At 36.5% G+C, this 20,081-nt stretch overlaps 1 protein-coding gene across 2 annotated transcripts in view; it reads left to right on the top strand.

Moving 5' to 3' along the window:
• Positions 1 to 20,081, top strand: part of igdcc4 (immunoglobulin superfamily, DCC subclass, member 4) — a 129,320-nt gene that overhangs the window by 10,271 nt on the left and 98,968 nt on the right. The window contains exon 1 of one of the 2 annotated variants that reach the window (XM_073908625.1): positions 19,273 to 19,433. The exons of the other annotated variant lie outside the window; for it this stretch is intronic. The gene's annotated coding sequence lies outside the window, so the exon portion shown is untranslated. Of the gene's footprint in view, positions 1 to 19,272; positions 19,434 to 20,081 lie in introns of those variants that run through there. 2 annotated transcript variants of the gene reach the window in all.

Raw genomic sequence — 20,081 nt, 5'->3', positions numbered from 1 at the left:
CAAAATAACTCATTAAGGAAATAAGCACAACCCTGTTAGGCCATGCGCCAGGACGCAGAGCGTATTTTTCTGTCCTTTAAAATAGCAAAAGTGGATTCTGACATGCTCATAATGCTTTTGCGCCATGCGCTTTAGACTTTGCGCCTAGATCGTTAAAATCAAGCGCATTTTCTCTCTTTCTTTCTCTCCCTATCTCTTTCTGTCTCGATTTATAAACGCTTTACAGATATTTTTTAAATGTGTAATTTCATTTGAAAAAAATGCAAACTCTTTGTGAACAGATGAAAAGTGGTGGGTGATGCACTTAGCAGGCTGCTCCTCTACTACTACTACTAAAACTGATGTTTTGCTTTCTCATGCAAAGCTTCCCGCCGTGTTGTCTAACATTCCAGCATTCTTCTAGAAATCCATGTACAGCTGTCTGCTTTTAAAGATTCGCCAAAAAAGAGATGGAAGCAGCGTTAAGGCCAGAGGGCATGTTTTACAGGGTCTGTCACATGGTCTCGCAGGCATGCTACTCCTACCCGTGAATCCCTGCTGCAGTGCTGTGCTCCATCCTGGGGGGCTCGCAGTGTTTTCATCACCACATCAGTGATACACGGTCTGTCTCGCAGAAAGGAAAGAGTTACTCTTTTTGTGCTCCATCGCATTTATTTTCAGCTTCATCACTGGATGTGCTGTGTAATCTTTCTCTAGCACTGCTGCAGCACTTCTGCCATTACCGCCATTAAGCATCCCTTCATGACCTCATTTTCCCTTTTCTTTAACAAGTCTTAATATTGTTTAATGCCCCTGAGAGGGATGAAGGGATTTTCAATAATTGCACACACTGTAGAGTGAAGCAGATGCTCCTGAAGTCACTGTAGTTATATTAATGTGCAGGCGTTAATGCTCACTCTCACTGGCGATTCTTAACGGGATATTCTTTTTTTGTTTTGAGGTGTAAAATAACTCATGTGTTCCAAGAATATGTTTGTAAAGTTTTATCCCAAAACACGACACAGATTATTTGTTATACCATGCTGTAAATGCCTTCCCTTTGGATTATAGTCAAAACCGTTTTTGTTTGTGGCACTTTAAATGCAAATGAGCTGTTGCTTCCCACCCTCTCTCCAGAAGAGGGTGGAGCCTTTACAGCTCATGCCTCAGTTACTCCAGCAGTAGCAAACACAACTTTTTTAAAAGTCAGTTTAAGCTCTTGATAAACAGTTTTCTTAGCACACAGGCAGGAATCAAGCACACAATACTGGCTCTTTGATGGCATGTTGAGTCAATGTTGTTTGTGTCAATAAGCTGTCAAATACTTGGTCCAGTGCACACAAATAAATTAACTCATCAGTACCGTTAACATAAGATGCTGATGCTTGAGGGTTGGATTGTCCAAACTTTCGGGGGGAATTTTGGATATTGTGATGCGTGTGCTGCTATAAGAAATCTCAAAACTGAAATCTAGGCAATTGAGGGTAACAGTGGTTTCTGGTATATAATTTATTTTGGAGTGAACTTTGTGAATTGTAACTAGAGATTTTTTTCAGACTTAAACATCACACACTAAAGAAACTTTAGCACTATAGTAACACTCAAAAAAGCACTACAGGAACACTTAATGCTGAAGATATTGTTCAAAGAATCTCTTTTGTTATTCGTTCATTCATTCATTTTCTTTTCGGCCTAGTCTGAAAAAAAATTGGAGTCGCCACATCGGAGTGAACCGCCAACTTATCCAGCATATGTTTTTTTTTCATGCAGCGGATACCCTTCCAGCTGCAACCCATCACTGGGAAACCTCTTTTGTTATAAAATATCTAATTATGGATAGAAGGATGAATGAATGGAAAAAAATATGCCTTGTACTATTAAACTGTTAAGTAATGTGGTCAACAACATACTTCAGAAACTTAAAGCCCTTGCCATGGCTAACAATGACGCTTGCGTTCATCTCTCAAAAATGTAACTAAACGTTGCAACGATGTTTAGTGCAAGCTTTGTGATTGGTAGGCTTGGTAACTGTGACGAATGTTAAAAGCCGTGAGCCTGATGGGGACGCGTCTGCCAGTTCCCACCTCTAAATAAGCGAGTTTTAGCTACTTGTACATAAAGGTAACATTCAGGAAAAAAAAAAAACACTCAAGAAGAAACTTGACACAGAGCAACATAAAAAGCTACTGCCAGCTAGCGGTTTGGAAGTGTTATTGCAGAGCAACACAAACAGCATGCAGAAGTATATGCACGACTATGTGCAAGGCTAGCGCTGTGGGTCAGTATAAATCAGCCTTTACTTTTGGTATAGCTTTTTAAGTTACTGCTATATGACGCTCTAATGTGCAATGGAATATGCAGAAAGAATGAAATATTAACTATCAAGGGAAATATCTATATTGTATCTCATCTAATAAATGAGAAGAAAAGCAATGTTTTTTTTAGTCTGTGGAAAATGAATGTGGGAAAAAAGATTTAAGGATACTTGGTGTTAGTGAAAACAGCCTTTAACGTTGGCATGAGATTGCAGTCATCCTTTTGTCCCCATTGCGGCCTGTATTTGAGTAGTAATAGTAGTAGTAAACTTTATTGTTCCTGACAGGAAATTTGTTATGAGCACCGCCATATTGCTTCAGACATTCCATAAAAATAAACAATAAAACAATACAAAATACACTAGTTATAATAATTATAATGCTAATTGAGATAAGCTGTTTAAGATAAGATAAAGGATTTCTTATATCGCTTTAACCCACACTTAGGGACTCTATATCTCCTACTAGAGGGAAGCAGTTCATAATGTAGAAACAAAAAAATTGTTGGATCATTCAGAATCCTTTCCACCTGACTAAGGACACAATTCTCATATAAAACTTGAGGATTAAAATATTCATTGTGCCCAACAACTTTCCATACTGTCTTTAAGAAATGCATCAACTTAAATTTACACTGTACATACAGGTTGCCAAACCACACTGTGATACCATACCTGATAATGCTTTCAAGAACAGCTTCATAAAACGACATTATAAGCTTCTTGTTAACTCCAAAAAATATGTAACCTCCATTAAAAAATACAATCTTTTGTGTACACGAGAGCAAACCCACTATATGTGTGTTTTCCATGTAAAAGAAGTCAATGTTAATACTTAAGGTCTCTGACGGAATAAAAGGATGGTCATGTACAAACACTTGACGATGGTCAGCTTTATACTTTGGGCCAAATACCATCTCTTCTGTTTTCTTAGTTTTTATTTTTAGCGTATTTTTATCACACCAATCCACAAACTGGCTAATTTCTGACTGGTAGTTAATACTAATGTCCTCATGCTCATAAAGTAAACCTATGGCTGTGTCAACGGAATATTAAAAAAATAAAATTCTGTAAAAGCTTACTTGAGCATTTATTAGTAAAAAAAAAAAAGAAGTGAGCTGACACAGAGGCAACGCGGTGGCACAGTATGTAGTGCTGTCGCCTCACAGCAAGAAGGTTGATGGTTCGAGCCTCGGCTGGGTCAGTTGGCATTTCTGTGAGGAGTTTGCATGTTTTCCCAGCGTTCGTGTGGGTTTCTTCCGGGTGCTCCGCTTTTCCCCACAGTCCAAAGACATGTGGGACAGGTGAATTGGGTAAAGCTAAATTGTCTGTAGTGTATGCGTGTGAATAAGTGTGTATGTATGTTTCAGCTGGAAGGGTTGGAAGTTGGCGGTTCATTCCGCTGTGGCAACCTGGATTAATAAAGGGACTAAGCTGTGAAGAAAATAAATAAATGAATGAGCTGACGCAGCCTTGTGAAACCCTAGCACTACTAAACCAGCTACTTAAGCAAGAATGGAATTTAGGTAGCCACCAATAGCCTGGTTATAAGTTCATAGACAATTGGTATTACTGTGTTAACGGCGACTACAGTTTGATTTCCTTTTGGAGGTCTTTTGCCGATTGTTCCTCTGTTGGCTTCCCAAAATTTCTTGTGTACAGTCTCTACTTTGCCTATAAGATTAAAGCTGAAAAAAATGCACAAAAAGTAACTATAAAAAAGAACGAAATGTTGGATGGAACTTGATCAGGAATTGATTTGTTCCTTGTCGTTTGCTAATTGCTTTGTTCTCATGTGAATGACAGGTTGATAACAGCAAATAGGACCTGTCAGTTATGATTTATTTTCTGCTTGAATCCTTCCTTCTGTTCTGAAGTTTGTTTTGTTTGGTCTCCTTTATTATTTGGAGTTTTACATGGTATATATCAATCTTTGTTTTCATGTTCTGCCATATATAGATATTTTTAATCTTAATCATATAAACACACACACATACACACTATATATGCACAAATATTTAGTTCTGTCTTTGCTTGAAGCCATTTCACTGCCAAAAATGAAGACAAAAAAAGTATGCGTTTTGGATTGCTTGCTTTGCTGGTAAGTAGTGAGGTGAATCATTTTCAGGAGAAGGAAGTGTGGGTTGTAGAAGGAAGTTATTCATTATCCTTCTTCCTTTCAGTGTTTACAAAGGTCTGCCGCAGATTGATGACCCTATTGACGGGTCTTATGAATGATCTCTGTGATGCATTTAATTCATTATTTATTGCGTCTTGAATTTGATTTAAATTATTTTCTGGTTGAAAAATGGTATGCATGTACTATATGTTTGATTACCTTCAGCAAGTGCAATGGCAATCTATAAACCGATCTATGTGTCTATATGAAGCTGATAGTACTTAGTTCTCTGTGTTCTGTGTTGCAATAGCTATTTGACTTCAGCATTTGTACACATGGACTCCAGGGATACTGTGACCTGGATAACAGCTGTCAAAATCTTTTAGCATGTGGCTCGTCCAGGGATAGAACCTCAGATGGGTCAAAGGGAGAGGAAAAGATGGACAACAGGAACTAGATGGGTCGTTTGGAGAACGGACGGGATCAGTTTTGCCTATTTAAATGATCAATATTTCTGTCATTATTTACTCACTGCCGTGCAGTTCAAAACCTATATGGCTTCTTGTAATCAGTTCTTTGTACAATCCAGTGAAAATCATTGTTCACCAAAATGTTTGGTTGCCTACATTCTTCGAGATACATATATTTTTTTCTGTTGCACAAAAGAAAGAGCTCCATGTTGATATGAAAAGACATGAGTGTGAATAAATTGACTGAATTCTCATTCCTTACACTATTCCTCAGAGTAGCAAGTGGGACAGCCAGTATAAATGTCAAAGCAGGTTTGTGATTTTCTTTTCTTTTTTTTTTTCAAAGACACAGTATGCAGTCGAACTTGAATGGATCACTGCATTCCCTCCTCTATTAGTTGATAATTGACTTGTTTGCTTACATACAAACTGCCAAGAACATTCAAGCTCTGCCAAAGACCTCTTAGCCAAGAGCCTGGAGAATATTTTTAACATAAAGTTGAACTTTTATTAATGGTCTACTGTTCGTAATCGCATTTGATCCAATTCCCCTGCTTCTGTTAGACAGCTTGCTGTTAAGCAAAGCCAGAAATGTTTTCCTCACAGTGATCAACACATCCACAGCGCTTTTTTCAGCAGCTCACCAGCTCCCACTTGGGTTTCTGCAGCTTATGCACTGCAGCTCTTTAAACTTAGACTTACACCAACCACAGTGAACCCAGCAGACCTTTCTCTGCTCTCTTAAATCAGCCAGTTTTTATCCTGGAAACAAAAAATGGTGCAAGCGTAATGCAGGTTTTGAAGAAACATCTGAAATGTAATGCAGGTTACATAAGTTTACACAAAAACCTAAATGAAAAGAACAGCTTCAAAACCCTTGAAAATAATTGCTAGCGATTCACTGTGTTTTTCCCCATCTGTGAACGTTGCCGGTAAAAGGATGTGAGAATCCTTGAGATGACCGTTGGGTTTTGTGTAAGCTCCATTTTTTTTTTGAGAGAGAGATTAAGATCATCACTGCTGTTCGGTAAATGATAGTGGATCTCAATGGGCAATCATTATTTCTCTGAATTAAAGAAAATGTTTGGTGAAAGGAGGGTATTTACAGATGAATGAAAAGCATTGGTGCGACGTCAAATAAACATTAGGTAAAATATTATGCTGCCTAAGTTAATTTGTAACCCTGAACCAGTCTTATGTTACATATGTTGTATATTTTAGCAGTGGCACGGAACACATTGTATGGGTCAAATGATTTTATTTTCATGTTCAAAATCATTAAAATATTAAGGAAAGATCATGTTTCATGGAGATATTTAGTAAATTTTCTTTTGTGTGTTAAGGCAAAAACTAGGCTAATTAGGTTAACTAGGCAGGTTAGGGTAATTAGGCAAGTTATTGTATAACGATGGTTTGTTATGTAGACAATAAAAAATTGCTTAAAGGGGCTAACAATTTTGTCCTTAAATGGTGTTTTAAAAAAAATAAAAACTGCTTTTATTCTAGCCGAAATAAAACAAATAAGACTTTCTCCAGAAGAAAAAATTTTATCAAACATACTTTGAAAATTGCCTTGCTCTGTTAAACACAATTCGGGAAAAATTGAATAAAGAATACAAAATTAAAAGGGGGGCTTATAATTCTGACTTCAACTGTAAATGTGTGTCTGTGTGTGTGTGTGTGTGTGTGTGTGTATGTATATATATATATATATATATATATATATATATATATATATATATATATATATATATATATATATATACACACACACACATACATACATACATACATACATACACACACACACACATATATATATATATATATATATATATATATATATATATATATATATATATATATATATATATATATATATATATATATATATATTAAAACTCAATGTCAATGTTTGGGTAATATGCATTGCTAAGATCTTAGTTTGGATCAATTTAAATATTATTGTATCCTAACAAAGTATACATCTGTAAAAAGCTTATTTATTCAAACATCAGGTGCGGTTGAATCTCAATTTTAAAACGTTTTTTTATGAGGTCACATATTAAACATTGCTGATTTGAACTCATTCTGTTGTGTTTTAAATAAATACACGCTTGACGAGATGCGCTTGTGTATAGTAGCATGTTAATGTGTGCATCGGAGCGTGCATGTGTGAGCGAGTGTGTGTAAAAGTGGGGTCTATTCCTCATGACGCTGGTTGGGTAAACAGTCATACGATCGCATTCCTTCCATTCCGTGCTGCTGTCCACTGGGTCACATGACCACACAGGAGGGCTCGCAGTGGGCAGAGGAGGCATGCCTTAGGAAGGGGAGCCATTTATCACTAAGGACGATTCAGATCGTGGACGCAGGCTCCCACATTTACAAGGGTGTTTTTTTTTCTCCCTTTCAAAGCAGAAGTATTAAACATGTCAGATACTGACTGTGATAAAATTCTCTAAACACAGAGAGGCTGTGAAGATAATTAACAAGAGCAGATTCATAAAAGGTTTATAACCTTGCCGGTTCACTAGGTGTTTGGCTTTCAGTACATGATTTTATACGTTTCTTCTCACAAATGGAGGTCTGTCTCGGTGCATTTGTTTGTCCTGAATTTCCTCTTAAACTTTTGTATTCAAAGGCTTGCATTGATTGCCTTGACAAAATAAAATGCCAATTAAGCCACAGAGGTGAAAGGGTTACTAAAAATGCCTCAACCGGTCTATTGAAATTCTTGTTTTTAGTATTGATTGTAATGCATGGATGAATGTGGTCTTTACCCAGCCGGTGCAGTTTATTTATTTATTTTTTTTTTGGAGATGCTTTTTACTTTCTCTTTAGAAAAACGAGAGTTGAAATGTTAATAATTTTGAAACTGTATGATGTTTATTAGCTCTTTGGCCATCGAGTTGGATGAGGTGGGAATCAGGTGACATTCAAATACTTCAATAATAAAAATAAGTAGGGATGCTCTGATCAGGATTTTTGCAGCTGATACAGAGTACCAATTTCTTGTCATGGTGATTGGACAATACCGAGTACCGATTCTAATGCTTCCAGCTTTATGCATGAAGCACAATTTCCCTCTAAGTGCGAAATTAAAGCGAAGATCTCTCCTTACCTAAGATAATAAACTAAGCATGCTGCATATAATCCTATACATTAATATTTCTGCATATAATCTCTAAACATGCCTCCTATAACCATTTAGTGGACAGAAGAAGCTTTAGAGAAAATAATAAATAATATGCGGGAGACTCATGGAGCTTCCAGCAGAGGTCATACGGTTGGAAAAGGTCGCAAGATAAGGCTGATTGCTCCATTCACGTTACAGCAGCTCAAAACACTGGAAATTCAATGGCTTCAACAAAGAGACCATCACTCTCACGAGCCATTCGGATAAACTGTATAAACAGAGGTCGTACCACATTTGTATATATTTTAGCTGCTGTGATGCGTGCGCAGACCACGCATCATTTACCTCCTCACATGTTGTAGTGCTGCTATCTGTATAACCCAGGTGTGCACAAGCATCTTCCTCTGCTTGTAAACTTACAAACAAACACTTGCGAACGGTTTTTAATATCGGCCAGATGTAATTATCGGCCGATACCGATCTCTGGCCAATCGATCGGAGCATCCTTAAAAATAGGCATAAAACTAATGGGCGATTGCAGTTACTCTCGTTACAATCTCCAGGCCTGGTCCTCTCTTGTCTTCCTCCTTTTACACTTCCACTCCTCCCGTGGGACTCAAGACAGGGGGCCCACACAGGTGACGCTCATCAGCGCTCATGTCCCTGACCTCATTCTCATCATGACAGAAACTTTTTTAAAAGGCAGTGCAGGTGAACAAGCATCAGATTGTTGCAAACTTGGCAGTAGCAAGTGCAAATGTTGATTTTGAGGTTGCCCTATCCTCATTCAAATCATATATTATAATAATAGTGTATTATATTTGGTAAAAAAGATAATAATAGTACCCGTTTAAACAATGGGTTCAAAATTAACATTTTTCTGGTTTTAAAATGTTAGTTTGCATTTATATGATGGTAAATTATCATTACTCTTCTACATCCGTGAGTAAAAATGTATTAATCTATATTTTCACACAAAGATCCCTCACATTGGCCAGGTAGTGATTTAAGTAATTAATTTAGTTTGGACAGTGGAATTAGGTTACATAAACATAACTCCATGAAATTAAAAGAGTAGGTAATGCTTAAAAGCAGGAATAACAATGATTCCATGGTTATTGCTGTAAACAAAACAGCTGCATAACAAAAGTCTAGGTTAGTCATCAAATAGACAGACTTCATGTGTAGTCATCCATTCCTGTGTATTTGATGACTAGTCTGCTTTTTACTTTCACAGACAGGCCAAATTTAGTCTCGTTTTAGCCAGACACCTATATTTAGATGTCTATTAAACACTTTCTGCTTGTAGGTTTTCAAATTACAGCCAATTTATACAAATAAAGGATGCTCAGCTATGGTGGATTAAGCCCATGTATAGGATATTAAGTTCAGATTTTTTTTTCTTGTCTTACATTGGTGATTTCCTCAACCCTCCCCCATTTTAAAACATAAATCTCCGAACAATAGCTTGAATATTTGCTATAGTATAATGAAAACTGCCCAAACAAACATTAAAGTTTTACACATTTTTTTTTAAATGAACGTTAAAAACATCACAAATGGCACAGGTTTGAACTGAACTTGGGTTAGTATAGTATGTTTAAGTAAAATGTTTAAGTAAATACAGATTTTTCGGCCATTCCTGTGTGTCACCTGTGTCAGTACAGTATCTTTGACTCATGTTTACTCTTGCATTACCTACTTTCTGATATATAATTGTTAAAAATGCAGTTTGTGTGCTAATTAAATGAAACCAAACTAAAAATCAGCTGGTTCTGTTAGTCTGCTCATCTCTATCATTTTTTTGAGTTACTGTTTGTTTAAGCTTTGAGAGTAACCAACTTTAGCAGTGATCTTGGGTACAGATGATTAACAGTAATTGATGAAATGCCTTAGAAAAGTGTAGCACGATCTCCAAAAAGTCGGTAATTTGTTATTTTTTTTATATTTAAGCTTCAGGACATTCCTGTGTTTTAATGTGACTAGTGTACAAATGCATTCAAAAAAGGTACTTCACATATTTTTTGTAGTGTGTTTTGCTGCTAGCAACATCAAGGTCAAGGGTTCGATACCTATAAGAAATGCATGTCGTGATAATTCAAACATTTAGACAACATCTGCCAAATGCATGAATTCCTGTGCTTTTTCTGATAAATTCCAGCTTCTGTTGCAAAATCTCTTGAGCTTATACTTCTCAGAAAACTCAGTTGTCAGATTCTTTTTCTTTTAGTTCTAATAAATCTCGTAATATTGCTTTAGTTGTACCTGTCTAATGCTCTTCTCAGTGCTTTTGATCTATCTGCACCGAGTTTCTCTAAGCAGAATTCAGAGAATTTTATACAAGGAGACAGATAACATCAATACATATCATGTTAGGACTTTTGTGTGTGTGTCTGTGGTTTCCAGATAAAGAGGTGGTGCTGAAGCTTCCGCAACTGCCGTGACTGCTACCTCTTATCATACAGATAGCACCTGTGACAATGGAAATGCTTCCGCCACTCAACCCACTTTTCCATGTAGTTCTTCAGACACACTGAGGGCATTTACTTGCACTTGCAGTTGCAGTTTTTTTTTTTTTAGTTGGACAAAAGCAGTTTTAGTTTTATTTTAAAGTTTGGTATCAGTAAGACTAATTAAATCTTTATGAAACTCTAACTTCAGTTATTTGATTAAAATATAATAGATAGTAAATTGTATATGTAGTATAATAGATGTAGTATATTATTTAATAGATGTAGTAATATTATTGCTTTAAATAATTGTTTCTCTTTGAATGAACATACACTTGTTTTATGTATTTATTTAAAATGCATGGCAAAATGATTTTTTCCCAGTCTTCATTATCTTTTTATCTCTAGTCTGGCTTTCATGCTTACTTGGTAAGAATTACTATTCATTTTTATCAAAATATTTATTTGAATGTTTATGAAAGGCACTTAAACTCACCAAGGTTGCATTTTTTAATCAGAAATATAGTAAATGCAAGTATGTCGTGTTACAATTATTACAAACACTGTAAGCTTTTTCATACATTTTAAATTGTAATGTATTCTTTTGGTGACAACTGATTTTTATCACCCATGCGGTCTTAGTTGGACTAAAGGATTTCTGGATCCTGTGACATTGATTCGATGCTCGAAGCATTTCCAACCGTTTTTATTTATTTATTTTTTAGATAAATAATTTATTTGAAATAACTTTTTATAACTTCGCTGTCACTTTGAATACTGTGATCATGATCAGTTTGATTAATACTTGTTTAATAAAGAGTACTAAATAAGTACTTAATAATAATAAAAAGTCTCTTATGCTCATCAAGCCTTGTTTGATTTGATTCAAAACACAGTAAATGCACTCAAAAAAGCCTCGAGTTCAAACTACCTATTTAAAAAGAGCTGAAACAACACAATTCTTGAGAATATTTGGAGTACATTTTAATTTATGTTTAATCCACTCAAATTTGATAAGTTGACTTACTCGATTTGCATTCAAAGGCATGGATGAGTTGTAGAACCCTGCATTTTTTATAGCGTAGTTATATATTATGACGTTTATTACAATGTACATTAACTGGTATTTATAATATAAATGACCTGATAGCAAAATGAAATTTATATCAGCCTTTTTGTTTAAAGTCCTCCAGATTCTCGGCAGGGCTAATGTTGAAAAAGACAGGGAAAGAGAGCTACTGCACTGCTAACCACTGTGTCTGCATTCAGACTCTGGAATTGAGGAGAAGAGAAGTCCTCCTCATTTATAGTGTTTAAATAAACACGATTATCTTTATCTTTATGATGATATAAGAAATTGTGGTTATGTGTATATGATATTACCAATAACAAATGTAGCAGAGTATTAAATAACTTACTGTTTATTTTTCTGCATTTTAACTTTGTAAACTATAAAATCACGTCTCCTCATGGTTTGTGTCACACTTTGTGAGCTAACTGACAGTTGTTTGCCCCCTTCTTTTTCCCCCTCGCTCCACGGCCATCATGAAAAAATTCTAAGGTAGACTTGAACCGAAAGAGAAGGGTTTCATGACCCTTTGATTTGCTAATGCTCAAGAAACATTATTCTCATCATATTTTCTTTGATGAATAGAAAGCTTAATATAACTTGACAGCATTTGTTTGAAGTACAAGTCTTTTTGTAACAATAAAAACGTTTAATTCAATGCATTCTCATTGCAGAAGCATTCATTTACACCTACTCTTCCTCCCAAAACACGACTACAGTTCATGCGTATAAGAGGCACATATGAACATCATCCTGTTTTGCATTTTGGTTCCAGTTGCAGTAGTTCACATGGCAGTGGCACAGCTGCAGGATGTGTGGAGTCTATCGAGTGAGTCATTTCTCCACTCATGGTCAGAGGATATAACGTGCCCATTCCAAGGGAACTTTGTTTTGGCCGTGGATGCCAGAAAGAAAAGAAAAAAAAAGGGTTTCACTTTTTTTCACACATTGAAATTTTTGCGCAAAAGGATTTAATGCTTGAAACCTTCATTAGTGATCCTGTTTCAGCGCGGTCCACTGAATGGAATGGCACTCTTGCGCAACCGCTCTTGAAGCCCTATTTAACACACTGTTAGGCTGTGAGAATTGGCTGTCATCTTGGGAAGCCGTGACCTCATGAATAGCATCAGCTCGTTGCTCTCATCAGGACTCGAATTAAAAGTCCTTATCATCGTCTTCATCTCGAACGGTGCGGGATTTGCTTGGAGTCTTGTAATTGTGCACCCATCTTTTTAGAGCATACTGTAAGCTCTTCTGTAATATTCATGCAAGGATTTCCTTCAGTTTGCTTGTAACCTGGACATCACAGTCCATGTTTGGAGAAGAGATCAGAATGTTAAATCCTGGAGCTCAGCATGGACTTAGATCTGCTGATTGACCACATCTGCTAGTAGAGAAGTCAATAAAGACACAAGCTACATTCAGATAAATCAAAGATGTTGTCTGAACTATTAATGGTTATAGTTGTCATTCTAGATGCGTAAACATCTGTAGTGGTGAATGGCTAGTGGCTACTATAGCTGATGTAAACTTTGGATTCCAATTTGCCCCATTCATGGTTTTTATTATCCATCACAGCTTATAGGAATACTAAGATGTAGAGCCAAACATTGCTTTTTCCATTGACAGCAATATATTAATTTAGCATTAAGAGTATATATAAAGAGTGATATTTTTTTCAAAAGACCAAAACAGTTAATGGAGCAGAAATCAATGTCCTGTAATGGAATTTAAAAACTAAACAACCATACTACTACTACCACCACCTACTACCATTAAATCACAAAATAAATGTTTAATTAACATTGTTTTTGCACAATTGAATAAATACAAAGTCTAGCGTTGCATAGATTTCTGACTAAATTGTATACCATATATAAATTTGTTGTTTTATGATGTCAATAACTAGTGAATGAGCATGTAAAAAGGTAAAACAATCTTTCTCACCTAAATGTGGCATCTGTGATGTAATATCTATGACAATGTCCATCAACAGGTCCTGAGGGCATTTACAGGAGGAGGTGTTTTAGTAGTAAATGCGAATGCTGTTACAGTATTTTTGTCAATCTAATCACAAAGTGGACAGAAATGCGGTCAGTCTGATATGCTATGGACTTGTCCAATTCAATGCAATTACAAGAAGCCAAAATGCATCCATCGAACTGAGTTTAAACAGTGTAAACACCCAGTTGATTAAACGTTCATTGTGAAAACATACCCCTGTATATATTTCTGGAGAGCGCAAATTATATAGCCAGAGCTACATATGGCTGTGTTTTGCTACGGGGCGGTGGCTTCTATTTTTTTCCGCACTACCAGCTTAGCTCTGTGTGGATGGCTTTTCCGCTTTTTCTAGTATGCACAGTAGCTTGTCATATACATTGGCAGACTTGAGATGCAGAGTGGAATTGACTGCGATAACAGGGTTTGAGCCCGGTGAAGAATGGTTCCAGAATGCAGGTCAAACTAAAACAAAAGACAAAAAATAAAATAAACAATTAAATATTAGGGTAAGAATGTTGTAAGCTCTGAAAATGTTGTAAAATGTTTGCTTAGGGAAGGGGATGATCTGGTCAAGCAGTGCTTTTGAAAACACTATTGGTTGGGTTTAGAGAAGGGGTGGGTGGGGTATTTGATCGGTCTGTCTGCCTGTCAGTCTGTCGACATTAGCCTCTGGTGGATTTACACGAGAACAGCAGGCATGATTGGCATTCGCAAAAGTCACTTGAGATTACAAAAAGCGTACACAGCCGCTCTGGTGCATTCATGACAACAAAAACTGCTAAAAAACATACCTTCTTGGATGGATGATCATGGTATACAGGGCTACGCATCCATAACGAGCCCGGCTTGGATGTATGGTGTAATAAAAAAAATACAAATTTTATTTTTTTATTTTTTTTAAGTGACCCTTTTCATTCGCTTGTTTTTTCACTCAGTGGTAAGCTGCTTAACATAGGCTTGTTCCTTCAGTAGTACATGTGTGTTGCATGATGTACACTGTGGTGAAATGAGAGCATCAGGTCTTAATAAAATCCAAACAAAAGCAGACACAAGGAGCATATACATGCATTACTGTTTCTGCCTAGTACAGGGATGGGCAAACTCTGTTCTGGAGGGCCAGTGTCCTGCAGAGTTTAGCTCCACCCTTAATCAAACACACCTGCCTAAAGCTTTTAGTGATCTTGAAGACACTGGGTTGACTCCTCTCTGAAGGGCTCATCCCTATGCCCTAATCCCTTTGGATGGTCCCTCTGAACGGATTAGAGCATACGGATGAGGCATTCCAAATTGAGTGCAGTGTGTGACAGCAAACAACTTCCCTGTGTAACAAAGGCCATCTAGTGAAGTGCTGTGCACTCCTCACTCCTCTGAACCCGAAAAGTTGCTCTAGTGACAGTTGCTAGATGCCATGGTCTTTAGCCTCCTTCTTAGAGCAACCGACTCCTATCCAAAAGAGTCAGCAGTTCGATCCCAGATTGGAGCAAGTTGGGTGGTGTAGGACCGGTGGCTTACACCTGCTCCAAAGGATAATTTCTCGAAATGCCCATCAGTTTTGAGCTCAAAGGGCTCTTCTAAGGGGCTAGATTTGATCACTCTGCTTTGGAATGACACTTCAATATGGCGGTCATGATTTTTTTACTTCGAAGTTCTCTTTGGGAAGCAATATATCTCGTTTAGAACTCCCCGTCAGATTTGATTGTTCAGGAGTGTTTTTTTTTAGTGTCGGAAAATTTACCCATCACTGGCTTAGTATTACCATTCTCAACTCACCGCTCATGAAATGAAATGTTAAAGGAATAGTTCACTCAAAAATGAAAATTCTGTCTTTCATTACTTATCACACACCTATTTGAGTTTCTTTCTACTAACTGAACACAAAATAAGTTTTTTTAGATGATTGCTGACTACTTTTAACCATTGACTTTAAAATTAGTTGTTTTTTCCTATTATATACTGTATGTCAGTGTTTATCGGTTTACAACATTCTTCAAAATATCTTATTTTATGTAAAAGGGTTTTAACCACTTGAGGAAAAGTAAATTGAGAGTACATTTTATTTGTGAGCAACCTACCCCTTTAATAGCAGAAGGATGCAGGGTTGTATTAGATGTGTTGACTGCCATCTTCATTGTAGCTCCTCTAGTTTGTCGATTCTTCTCATGCGTCAAGAGCACTGACCTCAGTTATCATTAAGTGCTTTGAGCGCCATGTCAAAACACACATCTGCTCATTCCTACCAGACCCCTCGGTACTCTGTTCTTGCTTACTAGCCAGACAAATCAACAAGGCCACCGCAAATCAGACCTTATCAGTGACAATGGGAAGATCTCTTAAAATAATCACCCTCCTAAAATCTTTTTTTTTTTGACCCTGTGGTCTTGCAGTCACGTTTCTGTCACTGCTAATAGCCTGCAATTATTGTGTTAGTGCATTGTTGCTTGCACATTTTTCTATTTACTGGTTTATTTATTGTCACATTACAACTAAATGACACATCTGTCACTTTATTGTCACCGACCGCTTTGAATTCCTCCTGCTTCATTCCCATCGGCATTCATTTTAAATTAAGTAAATTGATTGAGGAACAAAACAATGCAGCCTCTTATTTGTATCAGATAACTTCTTATACAGAACAATTTTAAATTAGAGTTGTATGTTGGTACATCATTATTATCATGATATGATCAACATTAGCATTTTGAATTTTATCTAAATGCATATAAAACATTTTTCACAAAAACCACACAATAAGTACATTTTAGTACAATTATACATTTTTAAAAAGTGCCCTAAAAGCAACAAGTTGACTAAGGAAAGTCAACTAATCCCTTTAAAAGCAATAGGTTTACGTCCCTTTTTTAAGTCAACTAATTATGTTTTAAAGAATAAAATGATGTTAAAATGCATACAATTTTGTCTAAAGAAAAACCTAAAATTAAATGAATTGTTTTACATTCATCAAGAGAATATAGGCATCACGATATGATAATGTACAGTATGGGGAAAAATTCGTTCATTCATTAATTTTCCTTCGGCTTAGTCCCTTTATTCATCAGGGGTTGCCACAGCGGAATGAACCGCCAACTTATGCAAGACATATCCAGCTGCAGACCCACAAATCCAGGACTTACAATGTAGATAACTATATATGATCATTTTTTTTGTTTAACAATGACTCTCTTCAGGAGCATTACCGCAACCTACTGTATTTCACAAATCTGGTGATCAAGACCGTTCATGCTACGACTGCCAGTCGTTAGACTGTGAACATTTTAGGGTTTCCCATTTTCCCAGTCATTATTTCATTGTTATATTGTCAAGATCATTTTAACGTCTGTGCAGTTTTGATACTCAAATTATGTGAATAAAATAATTAGTTAAAAGCCTAACTATTATTTGATTAAACAAATAAATACTATTCAATCGCTGGAGTAAAATATTAATACAGTGTTATACGTTTATTAAATGTAAAAAGATTTGTATTACATATAAAGATGTATTATAGCCTATACATATTAGATGCAGAATACATATTACATAGACCAGAACACCCAGAGGAAACCCATGTGAACACGATGAGAATGTGCAAACTCCACACAGAAATGCCAACTGACCCAGCTGGGACTCGAAACAGTGATCTTGCTGTGAGTGCTAATCAAACATTTTGCTTAAAATAATTGATTTTAATGTGCATTATGCAAATAATAGTTTTTAAACGAGTTGCTAAACAATTATAAATGTTCTTTCTGTATTACATTGTAGTATTTCCTTCTAATTAACTGTTTTGTTTTTCCAAATGTTTTGCCTTTTCATATCAGCATTTTCTCTTTTTTTCCTGCTAGCATAAGCAATCCATTTCTCCCTGGCATTCAGCACCCCAAACTTTTGCTGATCACTGAGTTTGGCGCAGTGTTGAGTTAAAAAATATCTTTATGCAGCGGCTTGAAAAGATCTTGTGTGACAGTTTGAAAAGAATGTACTCTTTTTCTTTTTTCTCCTAACACCAACAGTCCATCATCTTCCTTGAGAACTGAAAAGACTGTCCTAGATTGCATCCATTGTCCATTTCAAGAATGCCATTTCCTTCGAGAGCCACCAATGTTTGCCTCTTGAAATAAGTGCTTGCTCATTTTCTGCCACAAACACACGTGGGTTAAGATGTGCTTTGCCTCTGCGCAAATAGGATGCTGAGCTTTGTTGTTATTAGAATACTTAATGCTACTTTTTAAGTTGCTCCTTACTGAACTTGCATGCCAAAATTGTTGAAAGGAAAAAAAAAAACATGCCTCTTCTTTGGCACAAGACTGTGTGTAGGTGTTTCATGCTTTTCGTACTGTCAATTGTGTCATGTAAGTCACTTTGAAATATAAGTCAGCAAATATCAGGTGGAAAGAAATGGCTCCTTGTTTGACAGGTCTTATCCAAAAAAGAAAAATATAAAGTCCTGGGGACTCCTGGCTAAAGATGCAAGAAAGTATCTATATTTTTGTGAACTTACAGAGTATCCAAAAAAATATTGTGTGCACACATGATGGTATTTCTACAATCAAATAAAAAAATAATTGGTGTAACATAATATAATTATCACACACTTTTCCTCACATTTGAAAGGTGTTATTGTTTTTGACATGTTGCGTTCAAATTTCAGTCGAAACACACCAGTTGGATCAAAAACCACTTTTTCAGAAGATTAGGTTTACTTTTTGGTGCACACTGTTTGTGCTAATTCAAACTAACCACATTAACAAAGCAATCTCACCAATGTTCATTTCAAGAGTTCACACTTAGCTGATGATTGATTATAAGCAAGTTTGGCATGCTGTCCCGGGAGAGAGCCCTGAGCTCGAAGGTTCTTGAGCCCTGGGCTCCCTCCCGTTTGGAGGAAGAGAGGGGAGCCTCGAGCTCAGGTAGATCTCGACAACTCCCCTTTTTATAATAGCTAAAGATTAAGATTGAAGGCTATTAAAAGATATGCTGCATTATTAGATTACCTGTATTAAAATTTAGATTTAACGATTAACTTGTTGTACATGTTTTTGGAATGTGGGAGGAAACCGGAGAACCCGGGGAAAACCCACGCAAGCACGGGAAGAACATGCAAACTACACACAGAAACGACCACCGGCCTGTTAAGGAACTAGAACCGGTGACGTTCTTGCTGTGAGGCGACAGTGCTAGTCACTGAGCCACCGTGCTGCCCTATGGAGGGAAAGGTGAAAAGGTAGGGGTGGAAGGGGGGATTCTTCAAATCGAAGATGACTGTAGTGAGAAAACCCTGGCTCTTTATAGTGGTTAGGAATGGCCTGATTGGTGGATCAAGCATGCTAATGCAGGACCAGCCGTGTTCAATCATAATCACGTGCTCCTCTCGAAATTAGTTTATGAATAAACTTCACTTAATCTATCCCAACCTTTCAAGTGTGAACACCCTGACAAAATACAGCACATTAAATAGATCCTCGAGTAGGTACTACATTTGAATTTACTACACGACCATTAGAAAAGTACATTCTATACTGTATGAATGTGAGTAGTACAGTATGAATGGAACCTGGACATTGTGCATCTGCCATTTGTCATTATCACATTACCTACCCCCATCAGTTGCGTCGCTTCCCTCCCATTCATTCATTCATTCACTTGTGTGGAATCATGGGATAGCGTAGAACTTCAGGGGCTGCATCCAAAACTGCATAATATATAGTACGCTAAAAAGAGTATGCCAGCTGAGTAGCATGTCTGAATACATAGAATTCGAAAATCAGTATGCGAGAAGTACCCAAATGACCTGCTACTTCCAGCAAGATACTGAAATGGGCATCCCATGCTATTTTATGATGCCCCGCGAGAGAATTCATGAATGGGAGTGAAGCGACGCAACTCACAAGGGTAGGTCATCATGACAAAATGGCGGATGCAGTACATCCGAATTCCATTCTGACTTCTCACATTCATGCTGTATAAAACATACTTTTCTAACGGCGGTATGTTTAAATTTAAATTCAGTATCTACTGAGTAGTAGATACTTTCAGACACGGCCAGAATCTCATTGGAAGTAATCGGTCATGGGGAACTTCCATATGTTTTTTTGAAAATAATGAACTCGGACATACTACACAGCTTGCATATGGTTTTTAACGTACTATATATGTAAAAGTATATGCAATTTCTTTACTTATAGCAGTGGTTCTCAAACTGTGGTATGCAGGCATCCTTTTAGTGGTATAGTACGTGGAGGAATCAAATATGTAATATGTACATGCTACATATATTTCAAAATTTATCAAAAATGATTTATATATAATTATGACACATAATAATATTCATTATATGACATATAGCCTATATTTCTGAGGTCCGTCCAGGCAACATTTTCAGGTGTTAATGAATTGGCTACTTTATGTTAATACTTTACATTTAAGTACAGCACTTTTCATTTTACCTTTCACACATTTTAATTTAAATGTTGACATTTTATTTTTATTTTTTTTACATGTATGCACAGTGTTAACGTTCAGACTATTTATGTTTAAAGT

The sequence above is a fragment of the Danio rerio genome, chromosome 7 (genome assembly GCF_049306965.1).
Source record: "Danio rerio strain Tuebingen ecotype United States chromosome 7, GRCz12tu, whole genome shotgun sequence".
In the NCBI taxonomy this organism is placed as follows: Eukaryota; Metazoa; Chordata; class Actinopteri; order Cypriniformes; family Danionidae; genus Danio; species Danio rerio.
This window is presented reverse-complemented; position numbering and strand designations above follow the sequence as displayed.